Source organism: Plecotus auritus (genome assembly GCF_963455305.1).
Source record: "Plecotus auritus genome assembly, chromosome: 3".
NCBI classification, from domain to species: domain Eukaryota; kingdom Metazoa; phylum Chordata; class Mammalia; order Chiroptera; family Vespertilionidae; genus Plecotus; species Plecotus auritus.
This window is the reverse complement of record NC_137772.1, coordinates 196,367,760-196,395,636: the sequence shown is the minus strand read 5'-3', so window position 1 is coordinate 196,395,636 and position 27,877 is coordinate 196,367,760. Positions and strand designations below refer to the sequence as shown.

At 40.5% G+C, this 27,877-nt stretch overlaps 1 protein-coding gene and 1 pseudogene across 2 annotated transcripts in view; both read left to right on the top strand.

Annotated features, from left to right (window-relative positions):
* Positions 1–27,877, top strand: part of PDE3A (phosphodiesterase 3A) — a gene marked incomplete at its 5' end in the record, with an annotated part of 271,313 nt that overhangs the window by 55,014 nt on the left and 188,422 nt on the right. The window lies entirely within an intron of this gene.
* Positions 1,332–1,640, top strand: LOC308243843 (cysteine-rich PDZ-binding protein-like; annotated as a pseudogene). The gene has a single exon. The product of its transcript is annotated as a cysteine-rich PDZ-binding protein-like (transcript).

Genomic DNA, 27,877 nt, shown 5'->3' with positions numbered 1-27,877 from the left:
CATATCAATCTCTTGCCTTGGAGACAATTCTTAAAACTATAAAGGTTATGCAGTTAAAATTGCTGTAGATTTTTGAAATTTGATTTAATATTCTGGTATTTACCTTTTAAAAATTTATTGTCTTTTATAGTGTGATGGTCAGAATATAGACATACACCTTACATTTTTTGATAACTTAATTTGATAACTTTTACCTAATTTGTATAATAGTTATGTAACAGTAATAGTGTCAAATTTCAGTTGCATGATAATTACATTTGGAATACTACAAGTCACTGGAATATGTAGCCAGTGAAGGCTGGGTTGATTTTAGTTATGCTGGTTTTATACCATACCAAATTATAATGCCATTCTCTAGATTCAGATCTCTGCAAAAACTGGCCTTTCATTTTTCATAATGTATTTATACATGTTTATCACATTTTTAGTAAAGGATACATACTCTCAAAATATACAAAGGAAATATATACACATTTAATATAAAGCCTTATAAATCTTGGTATTGTCATAGATTTGATTGTTATAAAAAATAATGGCAATTAGATATTACTTTGTTAGGAACTCAGTTTTTCCCCGTATCTCCTTCTCTCTCTCACATAGACACATTGTACACAAACATATCTGCCTTGGCTGACTTCTTCCTTGAGATAATCCCGAAATTTTTCATAGTGCACGTACAGCTGAGATTAAAGCGATCGTTTTAAGTGCACACTTTTCATAGTGCCTTGAACTTGTTTTTTCTGTGGCAGAGGGAAACAGCTTCGTGCACCTGGACAAACAAAGGTGTTCCTTCAAAAACAGACTTTCAGAATCATTAATTCTGGCTTAGAAATAATTATAAAGGTTAAGGAGACTCTCATGCATGAGGTTTTAGCACTGGTGAGTGGCTGATCTGTTTTGCTCTGCCACTTACACTTTGTGTCTCCTGAAAGTTTGATTCCCTTTGTAACAAGGGGCCAACAACAGCCCTTAGTCCTCCTGAGGCCTCCTGGTGGTTTGCAGGGCCCTCTGGCTGCGATAATAAGTACTTCTGCCTGAACACACTTTCCAAGGCAAGGCTAGTGGTGGTAAAGGTAGGGGTAGAAGGTGGGTTTTTCATTCGCTTGGGTGCTAAAGATGCGGAAAGATTAGTAGAACATGTAACTGAGTGAGAATTAGGGTGTGAGTGCGGTTATTGTGTTTAGTGTCAGGGTGAAGAAGTAGCAGCATCTTCCAGTGAGATTGAAGTTGGTGAGAGATGAGGCAAAATACAAGTAGAAAGAAAGAATTGGGTTTTTTGGATGTTTTCAAGCTGCTGCTGCTACTGCGGCTAAGGGACCTATCACAGAAGGATGGTGTGCGAAAAATGTGAAAAGAGACTCGGTACTGTTATCACTCCAGATACATGGAAAGATGGTACAAGGGATACCTACCACAGAAAGCGGTGGAAGAAAGCTGAATGAAAATAAAGCTTTGATCTCAAAGAAAGCAAGATTCAATCCATATGAAAAGAAGAAATCTCCACTTGCAGAATTTGTAAAAATTCTGTGCACCAACCCGGTTCTAATTACTGCCAGGGCTGTGCTTACAAAATGGGCACCTGTGCAATGTGTGGAAGAAAGATTTTGGATACCAAAAACTACAAGCAAACGTCTGTCTAGATATAATGAAGTTTCTTGCTTTCTCTTTGATTTTGCTTTCTGCTTTACATTTTCAAGGCATATCATAGATGTTCAAGTTACAAAATAATATGTTTTAGGACAAGTTTAAACCAGGGAAGTTGATTCATTCTCTGCTCTCTAGAAGTTCTGAATATCAACAATATAATTAGTCTGCCTTACAAGCATCTTATTGAACTAGAGTAAGAGGCAAATTTAACAACTATATATTTCTGAGAGGAAGGGAAGGGGAGGGAGAGATAGAAACATCAGTGATGAGAGAGAATCATTGATCAGCTGTCTTTTGCATGCCCCCTACCTAGGAATCAAGCCCACAACCTGGGCATGTGCCCTGACCTGGAATCTAGCTGTGACCTCCTGGTTCATAGGTTGATACTCAACCACTAAGCCACACTGGCCGGGCTGTATATACTTTTTATTTAACATTATTCATATAATTCTTATTATCCTCTCCCTCTAGTATATATATTTGCAAAAGTGAAAAGGGGATTGTTGATATTTGCTTAGAACTGGGCATCCAGACTTATAATTTTCCCCTCATGCCCTTGTTGGTTGCCTAGTTCTTACAATCAGCAGTCCCTTAATTAATTCCAGCCTCACAGGGTATTTAGGTGAGACCATTATTGCTGAATGGTTCCTTAGAAATTAGCCCAGACTCAAATCACACATAAATTGTATTTGTGATTAAAAAAAAATTGTTCTTGAAACCACAGTGCTAATACCTTTCATATCAGAATAAGAACACAAGGGACGCCCCATACATATCCAAATGAATATGCTGGATCTCAGGAAAGTATGTTACACAGATGACCTTGAATTCACACTATTATGAAAGCCATGAGAACAGTGTTCATTATGATGATATGTAATGGAAATGAGTCACCACTCCTTGGGAAAACTCTTTGAAGCAAAAATGAAACTTCTTTAATTTTCCCTCCCCCCAAAGCAAACATTTTGATTCCTAAATATACGTTCAGAGGTTCAGGACTTGACATTGGAAACCTGCGGCTGCTAGGGGAAACCAAAAAGGTATTTCCTGTTGCCCAGTACAGTGTGTATAAGTACTTATCACTATAAAACTTGTAGATTAGATAACATGATGATATACATGGTATAGATAATTGTTCTTTTATTTTAAAATTAGGGAAATAAAGTGTTAACTGTTTTAAAAATTTGGATTTTTGCATTTTTCTGAATTGAGAAAATAGGTATTACCAAAGTGAAACTTCTAAAGGATAAATAATTTTTTTGCTTGAAATTCTTACAATAAAGAACACTACTTGCGTGGATTACTACTGTTGTAGTAATCATATTATTTCTTGCTGTATTATTGAATGCCTATGAAAAAAAGGTCATCAATTCTTAGTTGTCAGGATGGGTAATGGTGGCAATGAGAAAGAAAAAAGTGGTGATTAATGGAGACATGAGCTGCCACAAAGCATCTTGTCCCTTTTATATTTGGGGGAATAATTGACAACAGTAGACCTCCCACGTTCTGTTTCTTTTTCTCCCCCCTTTTCCTTTTTTACTCACTCCTCCTGAATAGCAAGTTTCCATTTCAGTAGGAACCTAGTTCAATAAATATAAATAGATGTAGAGGAGTATATATGATGGCGACTTTCTAAGCTACGAATTTGAATATATATTTATGAGTTTATTTTATTACAAAATTCTATTATTGCAAATCACTAACATAAACTCACAGATGAATTAATGCAGTGCTCCTATTCATACAAGACAAAAATTGTTTGGGAGGTGGTATGGAATAATGTTCACAGCTGTCTTACGAATGATTTACATTGAAACTGCCACATATACATGTCAGAATATCTATTTATTGGAAAATCATAAAAGGGAGCAAAGTTTTCATCTCTGACACTCACTGTAGAGTAAACCAAAGAGCCAATGACGAAGTTTGATGAATAGTAAGAATTATTATAATTTAAAAAACAATACCAACAAACACACAGCCATCTCAAGACAGTGGATCATGGTGTAATGACAGTAGAACTCCTTCCTGAATTCTGTCCATCGTGTCCTCTTCTCTCTCTCTCTGCACATCACAGCAACCAAGCTTCAAAGCCAAATGAAGAAGTTCTAGTGATGAGATGCTTCTAGTTTTATTGGTATGTAACCCTTAGCCTGAGGCTAAAATGACAGTCTATGGAGTCTTGTCTCATTTGGAAAAAACTGACAAAAAAACATGTTTATGATAACCTTGGATTAGCAGGAACATATATGGGTTGCCAAAAATATCAAGTGTCTGAATTGGTTTGGGTAAGCAAAACAATGTCTGGTGGTAATTCATGTTTTTTAGAATAGTTTTTTCTTTAATTCCTGAACATGTTGCTGATGTACATGAAAATAGTGGAGTTCTTTCCACTAGAAGATGGATGCTAAAGAAGTTGTGATTTTTTTTCCCCATCATTTAGTGTTTCAGATATCCTGCCTGCTTTAATTCTCACCGTGCTTTTCTTCTATATTTAAGAGAATATTTCACTCTTTAAAATGAAGTCTCATTACTATTTAATTAAAAGTTTACTCTCTTGCCCTAGGAACTTGGTGACTGATAAATATGAGTTTACATATATGCATATTTGAATGAATAAATATGTTTATAAAATGGATATTTAAATAGAGCTAGCACTCAGGGTGGACAGACATTATTTGAATCCCTTTATAGGTATTACATTTTATAATCCTTTCATCAGCCCTAAAGCAATCTTCATATTTTGGGTTCAAAAATATGAAGTTATCCTCAGAATGTCTATGACTTTTTTGTGTGATGCTTATAATAGTTCTATTTATATATTTATCTATCTGTTATCTACTTAATGGAACTAAGACAAACATAGAAGTATGATGATGATATATTATTTTGTTTGTTTCCCAAGTGGCTGACACAGTGCCTGTTTTTCCAAGCATGTATTTTAGGGTCAAGAGGCAGCTTAATCTAATAACTACGAGCCCAAAACTTGCTCCAGATTCCCTGGTTTTGAATCCTGGCAACGCTTCTTACTGGCTGTGCTATTTGGGGCAAGTTACTTAAATTGTCTGCATTTCAGTTTCTTCATTTGGTAATTGTTTATAATATTAATATCTATTTCGCAGAGATGTTATCCAGATAAGATGACCTTATATTTTTTAAAGCACTCAGAATAGTTACCAGCATATTTTAAATATAACATAAGCAATACTATAGATAAATATATATTTGAATATTAAAGACTTTCCCAAAGACAAACTACTTAATTCTCTTTATGAACCTTTTTGCAATGGCAGTGCCAACTAGAAAAGACTGTGTTACAAAATAATGGTGGAGGATCCCAGATATGTATCTCTCTCTTAGGCAGCTACACATCTGAATTCTCTGCCTGTTACTTAAGTAAGTGGTTGCTGGCTTCAAGTGAAAACTGAATATGAAAACTTTTAGTTTTTAAAGAACATCTGGAGGTTTTACTTGACTAAAAATTTAATATGAGCCAATTGAATAATGCAGCTGCTTAAAAGAAAAAGAAAAAGGAAAAAAAAGAAGAAAAAAACCTCTTTAAGACTTTCTAAGGCAGTATAAATAGAACTAGAGTGTCCACACCATGGGAAGTAATATCTTTGACGTACTTAACGCTGGCCAGATCACAGTTGGAATATTGTGTTCTGTCCAAGACACCATAATTTTAGAAAAGACATTGACAAACTGTAGTGCTAGGAGTCTGGAAATGGTGTAGGAAACAGAGGAAGTGGGACCATGTTGCCTGGAGAAGACTAAAGGGGAACGAAAGCACCTGTCTCCAATTAGTTACAAGGTTGCCACTAAGAAAAGTGGTCACACTTGTATATTGCTCTAGAAAGCAAAAGTAGAATCAATGTAATGAAAGTTATATGCAACCTTTAACCCCATATTATGGGGGAGACTTTATAACAATTAGTCTAATAATGGGAGTAGTTTGTTGTTCTCCTTAATAATGGGACTGACGCTGGGTCTTGCTGTTAGACTTTCTGTATGTGGTTGAAGATTAGGTTCAATTACTCACATTCACTAAAATCAAATTTATGTATTTATATACTCACTAGAGGCCCAGTGCATGAAAATTCATGCACTGGAGGGGGCATTCCTCAGCCCAGCCTGACCCCTCTCAGAGTCCGGGAGCCCTCAGGGGCAGGAGGCGACCCAGCGATCAGGGGAAGGTAACACCCTCATCACACCTCTGCTGCTGCCACTGCCGGCAGCATAAGCCTGGGCCGTCACTGGTTACCTAAACCTCGGGTGGCCCTGAGCAGCTGGGCAGCCTCCCTTGGCTGCTTGCCTGTGCCTCGGGCTGGCCCTGGGTGGCTGGGGGGCTGAGGGGACTGGGTGCCACCATCTTGTGGCTATGGGTGTTGCCATCTTTGAGGGCATGGCAGTCAATTACCATATTCCCTCCTTATTGGCTGTGGGTGCCACCATCTTTGTGAGGGTGTGACGGTCAATTAGCACATTCCATCTTTATTAGATAGGATTGGGCTTAGCCGGTGAAGATCCCTGGAAAATTCATTAAGGTCCTAAGGCTGTTATATTATTGTGTGGATGGTTAAGATTAGATTTTGGGAGCTATTGTCTACATTCTATAATGAAAGGAGTCAAAAGTCTATATCATTGGTTCACTTTTACTCAGACTGATTTTAAAGTCTTATTTGAGGGTGGGAATAAGGAACTCTGGGTGGTATGGTGATTTCCAAAATTTCACAAATTCTTCTAACATAGGCTTAGTAAGTTATTAAGAATTTTTTATGTAAACAAATACCCTACATAATAAAAGGCTAATATGCAAATTGTCCCCACTGGCGAGAGTTCAACCTATGGGGAGTTGGATGTGAGCTGACCACCAGGTGGTGATGGGCTGTCTAGTTCAGGTCCTCCACATTGAACTTTTGCTTTCTGTTGTAATCTGTTAAATTATGAAGAAATACCACAAATCAAACTCTCCTGTTTGGATGTTTATTATTTTAACTTTGATGCATATTTTATCTTCAATATGGGTGAGATTAAAGAGGGATGTAATTAATATGTGTATTAATTTCAATCTGTAAATTTTGGAGGTTTTAGTTTTTTACTTATTTTTTGATGTTCAGAGGACCAGGTCTGTGCAGGAGTAGTGAGGTCATTGTGCATCCAAGGGTTTAGACTGCAAATTGTTTTCTCTGTTCCTGTATTTCAAAAGTATTTGAATGAATTCCATCAAAAGGGGTTTTATTACCAGGATATTTTCTTTAAAAAACTTTTATTAGCCCTAATCAGTTTGGCTCAGTGGATAGAGCGTCAGCCTGCGGACTCAAGGGTCCCAGGTTCGATTCCGGTCAAGGGCATGTACCTTGGTTGCGGGCACATACCCAGTAGGGAGTGTGCAGGAGGCAGCTGATCGATGTGTTTCTCTCTCATCAATGTTTCTAGCTCTCTATCCCTCTCCCTTCCTCTCTGTAAAAAGTCAATAAAATATATTAAAAAAACCCTTGTATTAATATAATAGCATCTATAAAAATAAAGATTATTAGGGAGATATTATAACTGGGATTTTGTGGAATCTGTTAACTCTAAATAACATTGATGTTATGAACCTTTCCATTTCCTACCCTCTTATAATTCTGCCATGTGAATTTTAGTTGATATTATGAATTAATATGTCATTAAGTAATGGCTTTGAGCATAGTTAAGGTTTATTGCTTCATATTGCCTTTGATGAATTTAGGTCAGAAAAATAGCAGACATGGTTTGACTTATGATTTCTTTCTTTTTTCTTCAAATGGTTACATTTTAACATTGTTTTATCTTACTTTTGATCCTTGTCTAAAACTGTTCTTTGGTAGAGTACTGCAACTTATAGCCCTTTAAAAAAATGGTTAAAAATTTGTCAGTCGAGAGCTATGGGCCTTCTGAGGTAAAGAACATTTTGAATGGAAGACTGTTCAGTTGTAAATATTGTATTGTTCACATCTGTGTCTTAGAAGCACTTTCTCAAGCCAAGAACAATTTTTAGCCAACTAACCCTGTAGGGTGAGAAGACTCTCTATCCTAACTAATGTAATGGGTTCACTTTAAATGCAAAGATAGGGATTACTGAATGAACACTTTACTGAGCACCTACTACATGCAAAACACTTTGGGAGAGAGGGATTATAAAAGAGAAAGTGAATATATTTAGATTTGACCATTGGAAAGACTGCATTTACTTTTTGTAGTTGTTATTGTTGATTTTTTTATGTCCATTATTTCAGTTTCTCATTTTGTTTCAAATACTGAAGAAGCAAATTTATTCCATACATCCTAGACTCTGATTCTTTATATTTTTCTGGCACCCACCAAGCACTCAAATGCCAACATCTGCCTATTTTGCCGTCTAGTTGTAAGCTTGAACTACAGAATGCCCCCAACTGTTTTAAAATTTATTTGGGTGCATTTTCAAAATAACCTTCTTTTGAGCCCTGTCTTATGTGAACTGTAGTTAAACTCTGTTTTCCATGACTTGTAGCATATGGTATTTAACCGTTTGCTGGTGTTGCTTTCTCAAGTAAACATATTTCTAGAATGGCACTTAATAAGAGGAACTCCTCTCAGGTGCTCTGTGCTTACACATATTAAATATATTTAAAAATGAAATATATATTTAGCTTTGCGCATTGTCTTTCAAAGTTCATTATAATATTTGAAGCCAAGATAACCTTTCTGGTATTTTATCCTGAGATGTTTGCCCCTAACAGAAGAGAATCAAATCACTTGACATCGAGGAACCGGTATTGACCCTGCTCTTTAAAAGACCATCTATTGCATGTGGTCTGAAGATATAATCAAACATAAATCTCAGATTGGAATTTTATGACCTCATAGAATCTGAATTGCTTTCCATAAATTGTGGCCTTAGTACCATTTTTCATTTTTTTAAATAACGCACTGAATTCTCACATTTTTTTTTACCTCGTCCAAAGAAAGGGCCTCTCACTTTTTTCATTTCTGTTAGCCCTGCAACAAAAAAGGCATACCTGTTCTAATTGTGGCTTCTGGGAGTGCAATTGTGTGAAGTATTGAGCATGCTATCAGAATCATAAGACTGCTGCAAACATCTTGAGGGTGATTATAGATGTCATTTGTAAATCAGAGATGTTTGTCACAGAGGAACTTGGAGACTTGCCCCGAATCATACAGATAGTGGCCAGGAGTGCTCATGGCCCAGTTTTTCTGGTCCTGTGGTCTAGTGCTTTTCTCAGGCAGTCAGGTGATCAGACCCAGTGTGCAGTAATAAAATACGTGGCAAACTTTGATCTTTTAAGCCATAAAAAGTCTATAAAACAAAAATTTCAAAACTTGGAGAAGGAAGTATCATTATTAGTAGTATCTATGACTCCAGTTTAGTGACTAACATTATTCAAGAGTAATGTTTGTATTTGTTCTTATGTGACGAGTGGCAAAAATGTTAGTGTGGCTAGAGTGTGGCTTTGTATTTGGGCTTTAGATTGAGACAGAACTGAATTTTGGCTCTATTAGTTACTAGAATTGTGACCTTGGACAGGCCATTTAACCTTCAAAGCCCTGGGTTCTTTGTTTATAAAATGTAAACTGATTATAATGTCCTTGTTGTGATGTTTTGGTGAGAATCAGAGATAGTGTATGCAAAGCACTTAGCATAGTGCATAGTGCATAATGCAGGATTAAATATAAATATAACACAACTCCTGAAAGAGTAAAAGGAAGTAATTATTTAAATCATCTCAATATTTTAAGCTGTTCGTTAAAGTTCTGCTAAAATAATGAGATAATTTTTTAAAATATATTTTTATTTACTTTAGAGAGAGAGAAACATAGAAACATCGATGATCATTGATCTGCTGCTTCCTGCATGCCCCTACTGGCGATTGAGCCTGAAACCTGGGCATGTATCCTGACCAGGAATAGAGCTGGTGATCTCTTGGTTCATGGGTCAATGCTCAACCACTGAACCACACTGGCTGGCTCAGGAGATAATTTCAGCATACCCATATGTGGTAATCAGAACTCCATAGACAACTTATTAGTCCTCAAGTTATTTGCTTTTAAGTGAGGCAACTTTCACCTTCAAGAAAATCAAAGAAACAGAAAAGTAAAGATTATTACAATTTTTGGAGAAGTGATAGTGTGATTTATTTTGAAATAATATAATTCCTTGGCTATTACCAAGAATCTGTGTTGGTTTTTTTTTAATGGAAAAGTTTATGTACTGTTTAGGACGATGACCTTTTGCTTAAATGCCAGTAAAAGGTAGAGACTGATTGCTTTGGAAGATGATGCGAGCATTTCATCTCTAACACCAGGTCTGATTTCAACGCTTGGAAAGGAGAACTTGGTTAAATCATTTCAAATATGGAAACTTAAAAATGCTATTAGTTTAAAATTTTGTTTTCTAAATATTTAAGCATTTCACACAGGAGAACTACTTACTAATATAGGAGGAAATTCATAATAATTTCTGTATGTCAAGATTTCAACTACTAATGCCACCCATTCCCACTACTAATGTCACTCTGGATTTCTTCTGTGCACACTTATGTAACTTATCTCAGGCACTTGGTGGCATCATCTCACATAGTTTGAGAAGCATCCAAAGCTGCCTGGAAACTGTCAGCATCCAGGTGTTCCGAATCCTAGTGAGCGATTTGCAGCACTGCTTTCCTAAGAAGGAGTGCCCCGATAGTCTCCCCAGGCCTAAGCACTAACAAAGAATAGGGGACAAAAATGGCTGACGGCCATCTGGGAATATGGTGATCTATGGTGCTTTGGAGTTAAGATCTTGATGGCTCCAGACATTTTATGCACTGCATTGATATTCTTGGGTCACTTGCATTTTCTGTCAGTGGCTCATCTAAATACCATTTGTCAGCAAACTTATGTTCCCTGTAGCTCCCTCTAATGGGCCTGGCAGGCATTACATTACAGTCTTGGAAATTTCCAAGTCTGTCTGAGAGATAAACAGTAATAGGGCCTGGCCTGTTCATTCAAAGTGTGGTTAACTGCCAAACTGCTCTTCTCACCTGCTTTTATTCCTTCTTTATGGATATTGCAAATTATCTGAAAGGGAGCAGAAAACTCACCTGTGTTTTAGTTGAAGGGATTGCAAAAATACCGTGAAAGGATTTTTGGACCCCTCATCGTCCTGATTTGGGGGGGAGTTGAAGTAAACCCTACACTGATATAATTTGGTTAATCTATTTTTTTGGGTAAAACTTCTGAAAAACTGCTTTAAAAGATATGAAGTAGAAGAGGGAGATCTTGCTGAAAATTTAGAGGATGTTTTCATACCAATGATTAGGTGATACAAAGAATAAAATTGGAAACTTTCATCACTAAAATTTAAATGTTATACTGAGAAGATTCCTTTAAGGTTTGTGTTTTTTCTGTCTCTCCTAATACAACAGAGTTCACGTGCACAGAAACCTCTGTGAAGACAACTGCACTCAACAAAGCTTTCAATGTAACAAATGAATGCTTCACCTTGTTCTCTACTTGGCCAAGGAGGTACCTCTCCTAAGGAGGAAGGAAGCCCTCATGGTTCCCAGTAGAGCAAATTCACACACTGCATCCTTTAGGAATATTTTTTTTAATCAAGGAAGTTTTTGCTAATATTAATAATTTTGATATAACCCCCCTGGCCTTGATAAACACCACGCCTGCCTTAAATGAGCTTCTGTGTTTTTGATAAGTTTTTATTTTGTCTGAAGAAAAATTGCACATTTTGTTTTGGAGATAAATTACCCAATTTTTAAATTCTTTCTTTGAGGGTAAGGGTCCATTACTTTACAGCGTGGGAGCAAAAGGAGAGCACTTTACTGGAGAGGAAGATCTTCAAATCCATGGAAGTGAGCAAAATTGAAATGGGTTACTGCATAGAAATTTAGCATTTTATTCTAAAATATAGTACTTTGACATCAGTAGTTCCCTGTTAGGTATATAAGCTTTGAATGCTGCCTGAGTCCCTTCCACCATTCCCTACTTTTAATATAGATATACACACTATTTATAGAATATGAAAGAATATGTTGTAATGAAGATAACATATGTATGTCCTCTTTCTACTCTGGCTCTGTGGAGAGGGATACGTTTAGTGGGGAAACTACCTCAAATCCAGGATTGCTGCTGGCTTACCCCTCAGCTCAGGGAAGTCACTCTTTCTGTGCTGCAGTTACTGCCATATTACTGGATTATTTGGGTTTGTTGGAAGATTTTTTTTTTAACATCTCTATTCTATCCTTTTAGTTTTCAGAGAGTAATAACATCTCCCTTAGATTGTTTCATTTGGAAGGAAACATTATCATTACCAGCCTGATATAAAAATGTGCATATTTGTTTGCCATTCTAGAATTCTATCTAAAACAGGTAGACTGATTTTTTGTTTTGAAAATAAAGGATTTTGAATGAAATGAGGCTAAAAAGAGATTCTCTGTATAGCTAAGTCTGGTTCTAAATATCTATATATATAAAAGGCTAATATGCAAACTGTCCCCATGGGAGTTTGAGCAGGAGACTAGGAGTTCTATCATTCACTATGATGTGCACTGACCTCCAGGGGGCGGCGCGGAATGAAGGAAGGCACCAGCCAGCAGCCAGGGAAAGAAGGCCCCGGCAGGCAGCCAGAAGGCCCCCATCAGCCCTAATCACCAGCCAGGCCTAGGGACCCTACCTGTGCACGAATTTCATGCACTGGGCCTCTAGTATACTATAAGGTACTAGTCTTATATAAGCAATAATGAATGAATCCCCCCAAAAGAAGTTTTATCATAACTTCTGAAAACAGTTTCTCCATTAAGGTTTAGAAGATGATTTTTTGTTGTTCACTAAAATCTTGTTTTGCTGTGTGTGTGTGGGGGGGGGGGTGGGGGGGGGGTCCCTCAATCATTTGAGAGGATGAGGATGCTCTTACATAATGGAGGATATGAAAAACTTTTACTATCTCCATGACCTTAAAATAATTTACTTAGCTCTTCTGAGACTTTTTTTTTTTTTTTGTCTAAAATGGGGGCATTTGAGTTGCTATGAGGATTAATTTAAATCAGATGGGTTAAGTGTTAGGCCACTGCCTTTCAGATAGTGTGGCTGGTCAGGGTATAACAAAACACCACTGCTCTTTAGACATACATGTAGCTATAATATCTTCACATTTTTCATGCTATTAGTTTATATTTCAGGTTTTTAAAATTTAGTTGAGCATAAAACTAATAACATCATGATATCAAAGATAACCTATGTGCTTTATATTTTCAGTTATATATAAAACTTTTGAAAGAAAATGTGGTCATTTTATACATTAGTTTGATAACACACCATGCAACTGCTGTAACATTCATGAGTTTCTGAAAGTTAAAGTAAAAATTTAAAGATAAATCAGATTGAGTGGACTGGTGACCTGACTTCAAGTATTAATCTGTAAGCACTTTTAAAATGCACAATAATTTAGAGTATGAATTTTCCCCTTCATAAATCTTTTACTAAAAGCAGTGATAATGTGCCAATGCAGATGAAACATTCAAACTAGAAAATGTTATTTATAGATGAATAAGCTAAGACCCAAGGTGGTTAGATGAACAAGCTAAGACCAAAGTCACATAGATGTGCATCTATCCAATTTCCCAGTTCACCAGACACTAAGGTACTCTTTTCTGTGACAAAAAGTGAAGAATTTACTCTTCCAACTTTTATCAAAGTCTCACTGTTTCTGGGAATATAGAAAATGCTGGGAAATATTTTCAAGAAGAAAAGGAAGAACATAAATAATTTTTTCTCTTCTTACCTTTTCCCCTATCATCATTAAAATTCAGATGGCTAATTCCTTAGTTTATTTAGCCTACTATCTGAGCCACAGTTTTTTAAAAAAACTGTATTATATTCCAAAAGCAATGTTCAATTTTTTACCACTTCATTTGCTAGTTAAAATTGTTCTTGAAATTTAGGTGAATGGTTATTAAATAATGAAAACATATATATTAGTATGCTTTTGTGTACAGGGATAAAAACCCAATTGAAAATGACATACATGATAAAAACAGAAGTATTTTGTCCCACAAATGGAAGTCTAGAAGGTCTCAGGCTTGACTTCATCAAAGGGTTTTGGCTCCATTGTCCCTGGAAATCTTTTGACTTTGTCTTCCTTTGTGGATAGCAATATGGCTGATGTGCTCATGTCAAAGTGTGAAAATGATGAGATGAAGAATGAGGCAGGACTATCCTAGCAGCCCCCCGGAATAAGTATTTGTAAGAACAGCAAAAATTAAAATACACAGACTGTAATTTAAGTGAGGTTGAGAAAAGATATTTCTGAGTCTACATAGATAAAATGGATGTCTTCTGTCACAATTTTGACTTCAAATTCATTATTTATAGACCTCTGTTTACAGTCATCACAGATACTGAAATTTTCATAGGTTGTGGGCAAAGGGCTTGTGAAGGTGAAATTTCTGGATGCTCACAATGCTTTATAGTTGTCTTCCTCCACTCTCACCAATTTTGAAATCAGAACTTCTTATAGAAATACTAGAGGCCCGGTGCATAAAAATTCATACAATGGAGGGAGAGTGCCTCAGCCCAGCCTGCCCCCTCTCACAGTACGGGAGCCCTCAGGGGCGGGAGGTGACCCGGCGATCAGGGGAAGGCGATGCTCCCATCACACCTCTGCTGCTGCCACTGCCGGCAGTGCAAGCCTCGGCCCACCCTAGTTACCTGAGCCTCGGGCGGCCCTGGGCAACTGGGCAGCCACCATCCGAGGCTTGCCTGTGCCTCGGGCATCGGCTGGACAGCTGCCATCTGAGGCTTGCCTGCGCCTCGGGCATCAGCTGGACAGCTGCCATCTGAGGCTTGCCTGCGCCTCGGGCCGGCCCTGGGTGGCTGGGCAGCCATCATCCAAGGCTTGCCTGAGCCTCAAGCATCGGCTGGACAGCTGCCATCTGAGGCTTGCCTGTGCCTCGGGCCGGCCCTGGGTGGCTGGGCAGCCATCATACAAGGCTTGCCTGAGCCTCGGGCCGGCCCTGAGTGGCTGGGGAGCTGAGGAGACTAGAGGACTCTGGAGGCAGGTGCGTGGAGCAGCCTGACCTGCCTGGGGGCGGGTCAGCCGTGCTGCGCGCCTGCTGCCCCGGTGGGGCTGAGGGGACTGGGCACCGCCATCTTGTGGCAGTTGGTGCCACCATATTTGAGGGCATGGCAGTCAATCAGCATATTCCCTCATTGGCTGTGGGCACCGCCATCTTTGTGAGGGTGTGATGGTCAATTAGCATATCCCCTCTTTATTAGATAGGATTGGGTGATCAGTTGTTTTTTTTTCACTCTGAGCTCAGTTGTCATTTAACTTGAATTTGTGTGGTTCTTCCTTAGACTCGGTATTTCTGATGGCTGCCGTGTTGTTAAAAATAATGTGTAACCTTGATATTCTTTTAAAAGATCACTAAAGTGCTTAATCTTAGTTGATTCATTAAATCAAGACATGAATATTGAAGTGACATTTTCCTTTTTCTGCATTTCAGCTGACTTTCTTTCTCTTACTACAGCCTTAAGTATCTGTAAGCCATTTTTTCTCATGTGCCCCAATTATATGGACCAGGAAGGGAGCATGCATTTGTGATGTAAATTTACAATGTGTTTCCATTGAAATTCCCTAGAGGCTTTGAATCTGTGTGGTGTATTGTACCTCTGTAGAGACTTACTAAGTAACCTCTACTCTCATCTTTCTTCATGTGAGGATAGAGCCAGACAGGGTATTTAGAATCCATTGTCTTTAGAGGATATTTACTACTATTTAGTAACTCCTAGACCTGGTAAGGAGCATGAGAGGGCAGGTTCAATGGATGCACTTGACGGCAAAAGCAGACAATCCCTGTCCTCAGAGGGAGTGTAGTCTAGTGGCAGAAACAGTTAAAGTAAACACATGTCCAAGTATCTGATGTTGAAGAAAGGGAGGTACGTGGTGCTGTGAAGAACCCATGATAGACTTTTTTCATGCAGTGCAGGTTGAACCAAGATCTGAAGGAAAATCAGAAACTAGATTCCCACAATAACGTGAACAGTAGGGTTGAAATAAATGCATGCCAGTGATGGTCTTTTCTCTATTTGATTCCATAGGGTATTGATGTAGTGTGGAATTTATTGCATTGGGTTTATATCTTTCAGATACTAAAGAGTCGTGTTTAGTCATTTGGTGAAGACGAGAGCATCTTTGGTTTTCTCAAGGATTAATGACTTTAAAACAAGTTTTAATTCATAATTGATGTGAAAAATAATCCACTTAGAAAGAAATGAGGGTATCACTTTTAAGCAGAGTTTGATATTTATTATATTGTAGAGTGGTATAAGACGCTCAGGCTTGATTTGATGTAAAAAGTGTTTCGGAAGCACCATCTACATACCAGGCATTTTTCTGGGCACTGGAGTAGAGCAGAAAACCAAGCAGAAATGGCCGGGGGCTCTTGCACTCAGGCTCCAGGCAGCCAGGCGGTGCTTGTCACCCTCTGTCATAGGGAATCCCAGTTGCTTTCCTTGTTACTGTGGAGCCACCGTGAGATTCTTGATGGTGGAGCATTTTCACTTAATTCATAACACTGATGATCTGTAATGAGCATTTGTATTCAGATTGATCAAAAATATCTCTCTGTTGTTGAATCATCTTGAGAATCCTAAATCTTCTCCTCAGCTATGTGTCATCCTGAAGAATTTAGGCTTCTCTTCCAGATTAAAAAGAAATTCATTTGGGATACAGCATGTTCTGAAATAGTGAACCCCAAGCAACCCCATATGACACTGATATTGTTTATTTGTTTGTTATATAACCAAGGGAGCAATAGTGTAACTAGCATCAGAGAAAATTGTCTGGGTGATTGGAGAAGGTGGGTGATTGTGAAAGGCACCTTTATAGTGAGTAGACCCTGCATTTGGTTGGGGAGGGGGACATGTCACAAAATGTGAGTGTGATTCCTTCCTGAATCTGACACCTACTTATGAGATGCCATGAATAAGTTGCTTAACTTGATTGATCTGTTTTCTCTTTTTCTGAAATAGTAATTATATTTGAGGACCACATGACAAATGTATAGATGCTTTTATATTCTAGTGTAGGTAAAAAGCTAGAAATGGTCAGATTATAGACTCCCCAAGATGATCTAACCACTCTTGGTATAATACAATGTTGGATCTGGACAAACAAGTAAAATAAGAGAAACCGGAATTTTTCTGCCATGTGGTGTGTTTGTATGTGTGTGTGTTATTTCTGGTATTGGGCATGATAATGATTCTTGGAGCATAGGAATGTTTGTGGTGACCCGAAAGTTAGATTCCGTGAGCTAAGGTAGAATAGATCCTTGCCTTTCAAAGAAGATTCGTGGGTCAGCATTACCTGGGAGCTGCTAGAAATGCAGAATTCAGGCCTCACACTAGATTACTGAATCAAGATCTGCATTTTTGCAAATCCCCAGGTGATTACAGTATATGCATATTTTCTGAAGCCCTGGGGCTGACATTTTCAAATCCACCCTGATCATTCCAAAGTCGTCAGGATGTTGCAGGAACACTGACAACCAGCAGCTGCTGAATGTTTTAGCACCACCTGGGGGAATGAGGGGCACAGGAGGGTTATACTAAAAAAATATGCTGCTTTCTGTTCCCAAGGAACCATTTTAGGGTGAAAGGTTCATATTCCATTATCAGTCCCATGAGCCCACCAGTGTTCAAAAATGTTTTTTTCCCAAGACTTTTATGGTGCTAAAGTCAGACTTTTCATATTGGAATAACAGACCAAAAATGACTGACAGTTATAGTATCTGGGATTGAGGGAAATATTTAGTCAGAGGAACTGGGAGTTTTTCAAGAGATATATATGATTTCATCTCTGGGATTCTGGTTCTGGTCACCTTTGCTCTCTGAGGATAGTAAGGGCTGCTTTACTCTGCCTTTTCTGAGTTCCATGAGGCACATATTCTCAGGGGCTCAGGGCATTCTGTCAGAAAGATCTTATTGTATTATACAAGGGAAGAAGGGAGCCGATTGAGACCAAGAGTGGCTTAAATTCTCAATGAAGATCACAAGCATATTTGAAAACAAGAACTACTTTTTCAGATTCTGTAATTAATACTCAAACCTTTTCTATGTGATTGCAAAGCAACTCTCTTCCAGCCTTACCAAGGTTTAGCTTTTCTTTGAAGGATAGATGAAATAATTTTTAATTTTTCCTTCTCTGTAATTCTAAGAGTTGTGACTTTACTCTTTTTTCTCCTCTTCCCCCCCCCCCCCACCCCCGCCCTTTTCCCCCACCTGTCATGGGTTCTGGGTAAAATTTAAGGTATTTTTGGAGCTAAATGCTATGTGATCCCTTTGAGTATGGACTCCACCTCTGGACTCTACAAACAAAAATTGATAGTGTTGGGTGAGTAATGTGTCCATATTATGTGCTTGCAATATTTTAGGTGATGGCCTAGAGAGAAAGTAGACACTTGTACTCACACAAGTTTTGTTGAACTTTCTTTTGACCATAGCTCAAAAGTTGGAAATAAACTAAATTGAAGGCTAGCAATATGTTGTTGATTTATGACCCCCCGCCCCTCACCGGGATTAGCGAGTCCACTTTTTATGTACAGAAAAAAAAAAATGCTTTCCATAGTAAGACCACCAATCAAATCAAGTAATCTATAATAATAAAAGGGTAATATGCTAATTAGACTGGACGTCTTCCAGACATCATTCTGGACATCCTTCCTGACAAAGCCGGGGCCGGAGGGAAGCCAGCCCAGGTCCCAGGTGTCTGTGGGCAGCCCTAGGGAAGCCAGCCTGGGTTCCGGGTGCCTGCCAGCAGCTGGAGGAGGGAAGCCCGGGTCCCGGGTGCTGGAGGGAAGCGGGTGCTGGCAGCCAGGGGAAGGAAGGTCTACTCTTGCACGAATTTTCAAGTTCATTATAATTGTCTTCCTGAGCAGGCCCATGCAAGAGTATTGCTAACATTGAAACTTCTTGACTTCTTATAGCTGATTCCAGCTAGTAATGAAGGCTTCCTATTCTTGGATGTAGAGAATGTCCCTGGAAAGAATTAGGTTCATTTTCTCCATCGTTCATCAAGTTCCTCTCGGTCCTCTTTTAAGGAAGCTCCTAACTATCCACAGGTGTCCAGCCTCCTAAACTTCCAATTTATCTTCAGCACAACCAGCTTTTGAGTAAGGCTTTACCACATAATATTTTCTCTCTTAAAGAAGCCTGCCGTATATAATGCTAAGGCGGAGTTGTCATCACTGCTATGCTGTGTTTTAAGCCAAATATATATCTCAGCATTCCAAGGTTATGTGAATACACATAAATAATTATTCTCAGATGTTGACATTGCACTTAGCACGTTAGTGATATAAGAAAATGTGGCTCAAAAGTCATTCATTTAAAAAATGCAAAATATAGAACGGAAAAAAATATGGTGTGCATTGAGACACATACTATACTAGTAATGTAGAAATGTTGGAGTAATTTGGCTTCTGTCATATCTTCATAAGATAGGGTATGCTCTGACATAGCATGCTTCCTGCAACACAGCCACAGGCCAGAGACGTTGTGCCTTGCTTCCCGTGCAGTAACTGCTTTTAATCACTGAGCCAGACCCCTGATTCTTGGATTCTCTTGTCGCCTAGTATGTTCTGTCTTTAAGTCAGCTTCAGAATTACAGAAATTGAAAGCTTCACTTAAGTTTCAGAATGCAATTTTTCTATAATGTCCATAAAATGAAAATAAGACTTTAAAAGTCTCATCCATCTCAGGTAATTTTGCAAGGAAAGGGTTGAAAGCAGTAAAATTTAATTGTTGAGAGACACCAAGACAAGACCGGAAAAATACTCAAATTTATTTTTGTCCTAACATTCATACATGATATCTAATATGAATTTCATCTATTTTTATCAATTTATCTTATAGTCAATAGAAAAAGGAGAAACATGAAGTTTTATTATACCCACAGTATTGATTCTTTACATTTATGAAAGCAAAAATTTCTATCATCACTTAAATCATTTAATTTTTACAGTAATATTGGAAGAAAACCTAATAAAAATGTATTAGTTAACATTTGTAGTGAGGAATGAAAAGTTAAAGTGATGCATTCTGTGTATGATACTCCTTGGTATTTATGTTTTAGAATTTCATTTTTAAGTTTTTCCCTCCAAAAGATTTTAATTCCATAGTAATTTATAATGGAAAAGAAATTGGTAGGGTAGCTCAATTATTCTACAGGTTGCTCTCGACTGACTCTAAAAAAGTTCGTGGAGTAGAGATGAAAGGTCAAAGTCTTATTTCAGAAAAGTTACAGTCAGATGGTTAAGCAAGAACTGTTCCTAAGGCCCTTTGAATTTTATTTGATCACTTAGTCAAAGAAACCTGGGCTGGACCCTAAGTTTTTAAGGCTACAATGATCAGACTACTGGGAGGGTTGCTTTTCAAGAGCAAATCATCTCTTAATAAGTCCCCTCACTCACATAACTTCTTGCATGCATGCTTTTTACTACAGCCAAGACAAAGGGCCTCAGGGAATGCTAGGTTTACTCATTGGTTGGTCGAATCTGGGCGAAAAACAAAGTGTTTTTCAATGGCCATCTGTTTACAAGGATACCTGTCTGCCTGGTGACATCTTTATGGTTATGGGAGAGAAGGAATGCTATCTGACCAGTTGTGGAAGATTAGTTTTTTTCCCCCTCTTTCTGCTGCTGGAAATAGGAGCTAGGCTTTTTGTTGTGTTTTTGTGTGTTTTTTTTGTTTGTTTGTTTGTTTTTAGTTTGTTTTTTTTTTTTATCAGAGATTATAAATTTTCTTTTAGGATTTCTTATCAACATACCATGGGATTTGAGAACAATTATTTGACCTATCTAATCTTTTATTTATAGATAAAAGGAAGAGAAAATGTCCAGTTTTGTGAAATAGGTGTTTCTGAACCTTATGAATAAAAATATTACATACTAGAGGCCTGGTGCATGAAATGCCCTCTCACAGTCCAGGAGCCCTCGGAAAATATCTGACTGATGGCTTAGGCCTGCTCCCCACCAGGTATCGGGCCTAAACCAGCAGTCGGACATCCCTCTCACAATCCTGGACCACTGGCTCCTAACTGCTCACCTGCCTGCCTGCCTGATTGCCCCTAACTGCCCCCCCTGCCAGCCTGATCACCCCTAACTGCCTCTGCCTGCCAGGCTGATCGCCCCCAACTGCCTCCCCCTGCTGGCCTGATCACCCCTAACTTCCCCCCTCCCCACTGGCCTGGTCGCCCTCACTGCCCGCTCCCCCCCCCACCAGCCTGGTCACCCCCAACTATCCCCCTCCCAGCCTGGTCACCCTTAACTGCCCCCTTCTGCCAGCCTCGTCGCCCCTCTCTGCTGCCCCCCCCCCACTGGCCTTGTTGCCCATCTCTGCTCCCCCCTGCCAGCCTGGTCACCCTCAACTGCCCCCCCCTGCTGGCCTGGTTGCCCCATGCAGCCTGCTGTTCAGTCATTTGGTCATCCCTCACTAACCCCCCTGCCGGCCTGGTCACCCCATGCACCCTGTTGTTCAGTTGTTACTGTGAGGGCGTCCTGACCAATTTGCATATTACCTTTTTATTAGTATAGATTATATATTTTATCAGGCTATATGTTAGAATTGGATCTAATGTCTTAAATTATTCAACAATGAAGACCAGTATATTCAAGGCATTGCAAGGAAGTACTGTTGGAAATATACATGGATAGATAAAAAGTAACACTGACTAAGGAAAATACAGTATAGTTGAGAAGAATAAGCTTTATTTTTATCCCATAGATAATTTTTAACAAAGTGTTGTGAAACAGTTGGAAAATACCTTATAGTTCAGAATTGGAAGATGTTACTTTTTGAGTGGTGGGGAGCATTTAGAAAAGTCTTTGTGAAGTATATGGCATTTGAGCTGGATCCTGAAGGGTGAGTGGAATTTGAGCAGGTGGAGACTAGGGAAAGATCAATCAAAGGCAACATTTTTAGTTGAGGAAGAATGAAAAAAATGTAGTATTGGAAGATAATGGCTTACTTATGCTATGGGTCATAGAATGCCCTAGATTAACTAGTTAACCCTTACTAAGAGCCAGATACTTTTATAAAATAAATATTTTGCTACCATTGTAATTAGGTAGTTATTAATAAGAAAGAAGCAAAAGGAAGGCCAGACATTATAGGCATCTTCCCTGCAAAACACTGGGGGAGGGATCCAATGAAGGGAAGATAGACGCATTCCCAGTAAAGTTGGGGTGACTAGAGAAGGTGCTCACTACCAGTCACACCTAGGAACAGAAGTCATTGGACAGAATGAGCATGATCACTGCAAGGGTGCTAACATTTTGGAATATATAATCCTCTAACAAAGAAGTTCTCTCTCTCTTGTTTTCGGGGCCCTTGGGACTCTTGTTGCTCGGGTGTGCTCTCTTGTTCCCTGGCATTCTCCATGTGGACCCCACACACAATGGACTGATGGACTGTAGCTGGCTTGGTGCTGCATGGTACCCTGCTGCAACAGGGAAGAAAAATTCTGGATACTGGCTCTGATTTTAGCTCTATTGAAACCCCAGCTATAATTCTATGATTGGACTAAGGGAAATAAGACCTTGGAAACCCAGGGATGTAATTCCATGGAAATAGCCTGCATCCTCCTGTGTGAGTCTCAGAAAATTCCTTTTCTCAGGATATCACAAGAACCCCATCCCCACTAGCAACAAGGGGAGACAAGGCATATTTTCCTCCAGTAACAATTTCACATTTATTATCTTATTTAAATCTTCATGATAAACTCAACAAATAGAATTTATGGATAAAGAAACCAGGGCATCAATACAACTAGTATCTGTCAGAAGTTGAACTTGTAGCCAGAGATTGGGGCCTTGACCACTAGCCTCTATTTCTTGAAGTTGGAGGACCTTTGGTCCCACAGAGAATGAGGTACATTTCATCCCATAAGCTGTGGTCACTCATGGGATGTTTTTGAGCAGGATGAGTAATGTGTTCCTCCCAATTACTCTTGTTGTTTCATTTCACCCTCCTAATCCCACTCATTCCTCTCTTCAACCTGCCTTCCAACCACAGAGAGAAACCTTTCAGGACTATAGATCTGATTGTATGGTGCAGCTACTTACAACCTTGCAAAGTTACCGGGTCTACAGCATGTGTCCTCCTCCTTCCCATGGTGTACAGGCCCTGCCAAGCTCTGTAGCTTCTTTTGGAACTATTTTCCATTGTCTTAAATCCCCTTTGTCTTCTCACTCTTCTACCTTCCCTAGATTAGTATGTCCGTCTTCAGAACTTCTTCTCACCCCTGGATCCCCATCCCCTTTCGCCTTTCTTATTTATTGTTACTTATTGAACCACTTGTTGACCCTTTAGTTCTATTGATGTAGAAATATCCAAACCTGTAGAGAATTTTTTAAGAGTTTATTTGAGCCAAAACTGAAGACACTTTCCCGGAAGCAAGATCTCAAATGCTCTGGAGAATAATAGTTTTGCAGTTTCTTTTATGCGTTTGAAATTAAGGAGAAAACATAAGGGGAATTACATGAAGCAGGAAGAAAGCAAGGTTGGGATTGGATTATAGGATAGTTAAGATTATGTGCTCTCTTGGGGGTGGTTATGTCTTTGAGGGGTATTACTTCTGGCAATTCAAAGATGTGTTAACCTAGATTCATAAGGACAGTGGATAGGACTGGCTTAAAAGCCTCTCACTAAAGAAGTGATAGGCCTGGGGTGTGACTACCCACCAGGACCTGCTCAGTTAGAAATTCATTATTTATTACCATACCCCTTTTCATCCACAGTTCACATAAAATTTCAAAATTTATTTCCAGACATGCAAATGGAATTTAACTGTTGACACTACACATTCCATATTAAAATGACTTTAAAAATTCTTTTTTTTTTCTTCAAATTTTTCAGTGTGTGCCTTACATTCACAACCAGGTATATGTAGTAGTCAGGATAGGCTAAGTTAAGTTGCAATAACAACAACCACACAAAAATATTAATGGCTTATTACAGAGAGGATTTTGTGGCTTGGCAGGAAGACTGGGCATATCATAGTTACTTCTGAAGGAAGCTCCATTTGACACATGCTTCCCCAGTCTCCTGAGCAGTGGAAGAGAACATGGTAAATCACACACTGGCTCTGAGCACCTTCTACCCAGTGGGTGATGCATGACACTTGTGTGAATACATTTCATTGACCTCACATGGCCTCACTAAATGTCCAAAAGGCAGGGGAGTGCAACCCTCCCATGTGGAGGACAAATGGAAATATTTAGTCAACAGCACTGCTGGATGTTAAATATGAGAAATCGTGGGTCAATTCTTTTGAAATTTATGTTCATTAGTAGTTTGTAAAACTGTAATCAAATCTAGCAGTTTGGAAATCTTATAAAAATCCTTAAAATATGATTATGTGTCTTTTGAAATCAGCATGTCAGCTTAAAACACTGAATTTAAAACATATGCTTAAACTTAACTCAGTAAATGTAAGCACTTAGTGGCTGGGGAACAAAAGCATGGATTAAAACCATCTTGTCCATTGATGGTGTCATAGAAAGGCAGTGTCACAGCAAATAGGTCGAGTTATCCTTGGATTACATATCACTAGAGGCCCGGTGCACGAAATTTATGAACTCGGGGGCGGGGGATCTCTTAGCCCAGCCTGTGCCCTCTCACAGTCCAGGAGCCCCTGAGGGATGTCCGACTAACGGACATCCTTAGTGCTGCCATGGAGGTGGGAGAGACTCCTGCCACCGCCACTGCACTCACCAGCCGTGAGCCCGGCTTCTGCTGAGCGGCGCTCCCTCTGTGGGAGTACACTGACCACCAGGAGAAGCTCCTGCGTTGAGTGTCTGCCCCCTGGTGGTCAGTGTGTGTCATAGCGACTGGTTCCGTTGTTCGATCAATTTGCATATTAGCCTTTTATTATATCAGATGTTTGAAGCATCCTCTTATTTGGTGAAGGAGGCTATGAATGCTACTCAGAATTCCTAAAAGGCAATGAGCAGAATTTGAATGAGTCAAAATTTCACATTGAATAACTACTCTATAGGTGTATTGAATTTTATTAAAATTACCTTCTTAATATTTACTCTTTTTGGGTCTATTTTCAGTTGTCAGCACTTGTCAACACTAATTGCTGTTTTTAAGTTTCCTTTGGCAAGAATAAGTTATATAGAAATTTATTTGAGGCACATTTAATATAAATCTAGCCTGGGCCAGCCAGGGTGTGCGGAAAGCTTGGCTTCCTCCATCACCAGGGGCAACCCTAGCCTCCTGCTCTTTCCAGCTCCGTGGCTGCCGCCATTTCTGTTTGGATTTATGTATCTTCTATCATTGAAACTTTGTAGCCTTGAATGGAGGCCTAAGCCGGCAAGGGCAGGCGGAAAGCTTGGCTTCCTCCATTGCCGGGGAAACCCAAGCCTCCCTCCTGCTCTCTGTGGCCTCAGCCATCTTGGTTGGGTTTATTTGCGTATTTTCTCCTGATTGGCTGGTGGGCGTGGCTTGTGGGTGTAGTGGAGTGATGGTTAATTTGCAAATTACTCTTTTATTAGATAGGATTATTTGCAGATATAAGCTTCTTAGGAAATATTATTATTTTCTGGATGAATAGTGATTATTCAGTGTGATCAAGTATCCTATCTAATAAAAGAGTAATATGCAAATTGACCATACCTCTGCTATACCTACAAGCCACGCCCACCAGTCAATCAGGAGCAAGTATGCAAATTAACCCAACCAAGATGGCTGCGGCCACGGAGAGAGCAGGAGGGTTGGGTTTCCCCAGCAATGGAGGAAGCCAAGTTTTCTGCCTGCTTTGGCCTGCCTTGGCCTCTGCTTAAGGCTACAAAGTTTCAATTGTAGAAGATAAATAAATCCCAGATCCCAGGGCCTCCACTTGGGTTGCCAGGGGCGTGGCCAGCCTGCAAACCACCACAGGCCCCTCACCCAGGCTTCCCCACGCCCCAAGGGAACCTCCACCCTGATCCAGGACACCCTTCAGGGCAAAGCAGCCAGCCCCCACCTGTGAACCAGGCCTCCTCTATCCTGTCTAATAAAACAGTAATATGCAAATTGACCATCACTCCAACACACAAGATGGCTGCCCCCATGTGGTCAAAGATGACTGCCCCCATGTGGACACAAGATGGCTGCCACAAGATGGCCAGCAAGGGAGGGCAGTTGGGAGGGCCCAGGTCTGTCTGCGAGGGAGGGCAGTTGTGGGTGATCAGGCTAGCAGGGGAGGGCAGTTGGGAGGGACCAGGCCTGAAGGGGAGGGCAGTTAGGGGTGACCAGGCTGGCAGAGGAGGGAAGTTGGGGGTGACCAGGCCTGCAGGGGCGGGCAGTTGGGGGGGATCCAGGCCTGCAGGGGAGGGCAGTTAGGGGCAAACAGGCTGTCAGGGGAGCAGTTAGGCATCAATCAGGCTGGCAGGGGAGTGGTTAGGGGGTGATCAGGCTGGTAGGCAGAAGTGGTTATGGGCAATCAGGCAGGCAGGCAAGCAAGCAGTTGGGAGTCAGCAGTCCTGGATTGTGAGAGGGATGTCCGACTGCCCGTTTAGGCCCAATCCTACCTTGACTGGGCTTAAACAGGCAGTCGGACATCCCTCAAGGGGTCCCAGCTTGGAGAGGGTGCAGACAGGGCTGAGGGACACCCCCCCCCGTGCACGAATTTCGTGCACCTGGCCTCTAGTCTATCTAATAATAGGGTAATATGCAAATTGTTTGGGATGCTGTCACATAACAACCAATAAACAGGCTGCGTGCGCAACAGGGGTGGGTGGGCAGAGACTTGCAGTGTTGGGGACAGGGTTGGGGAAGGTGGGGCCCGGCGGAGGGCGGCCTGTACTCCCCACATGGCAGTGGCGCTCCCGATTCCACTGCCACTTGCCCAGAAGGACAACAGGTTCCTTCTGCCAAATGGCAGCAGAGCCGCTCTGCGGGGAAACCTCCATACCAGCAGCGAAGGCAGGTGAGTGAGGGAAAGCCCAGCAGCGAAGGCAGGCGAGGGAAAGTCCGAGCTCCACGGCTAAGAGCTCCCAGCCATGCCCCACCTTGGCCTCTGGCACCGTGGGTCAGGGGTTCTGAGAAAGGCAGCTCCTTCCTGTGGCTCCTCAAACTCCCAGGCCCCCTCCATCGCCCCTCAATGCCCCTCAGGTCAGGCTCGGGAATCAGTGGAGGCCACCAGATGTCCGGGCAACCAATGTAGGGAATTTCCTCTAGTAGCCGGATCCAGTGGCCCAAGGCCAGAGGGAGACCTGCACCCTCCCCTGCAGCCAAGAGAACCCTGGAAGACGCGGTCTGCCCATCACCGGATGAGTGCACCTGATTGGTTAAGCCCGGGGAAGCTTGTGGCCGATGGCTGATGGCCACTGCTGCTTGCCCAGGGCTCCGGCAAGTTACTGATGGCCGCTGCCGCTTGCCCAGGGCCGGCCTGGGGCCAGGCAATGAGGGCCGGGCGAGGCTCAGGCAAGCCACAGTGGTTGCGATGGCCGAGGTTCAGGCAGCCTCACGGCCAGCAGTGGCAGCAGCACAGGCATGATGGGGGCATCACCTTCCCCTGATCGCAGGGTCACCGCCTGCAGAGGGAGGCCAGAGGCAGCAGCAGCAAGGGGGTGGTTGGGACAGTGCCTTCCCCTGATCGGCCGGTCGCCTCCCGCAGAGGAAGGCCAGACTGCAGCTTAGGCAATCAGTAGGACATCCCCGGAGGGCTCCCAGACTGTGAGAAGGGGCAGGCTGGGCTGAGGGACGAATTTCGTGCACCTGGCCTCTAGTACAGACATAAAGTAAGGAACTCTAGAAGCAGTATCTGATAAAAAAATTTGACCAGTAATTGCTTTTTCCTGTGTTTTGTTTATATCACAACAAGAATACCTTCTTTCAATTTTTATGGGACTTAAATATGTCTGAGTAAATCTCTTAGCTTTCCTTTGCCTCACAGTAATTGTGCTGAAAATTATCAAGAGATGCATTACCATAAATAAAATAGTAAATACAGAAATCATAAAATAAACTGTTCTATGAAAATAAAATATCTTTTTAGAAGGAGAAATTGGTATTAATTGTTGGCCTGCTTTATTCATTTAGCAGATTTTCTTATGGAACATCATTTTTCTGCCTTTCATAAAATGTGTCCATTGTTCAGAACTCTCCCTGAATGTTTGAATTTCCAAAACCTATCAATAGAACAACTGATTTGTATTTGCCAGCTTCT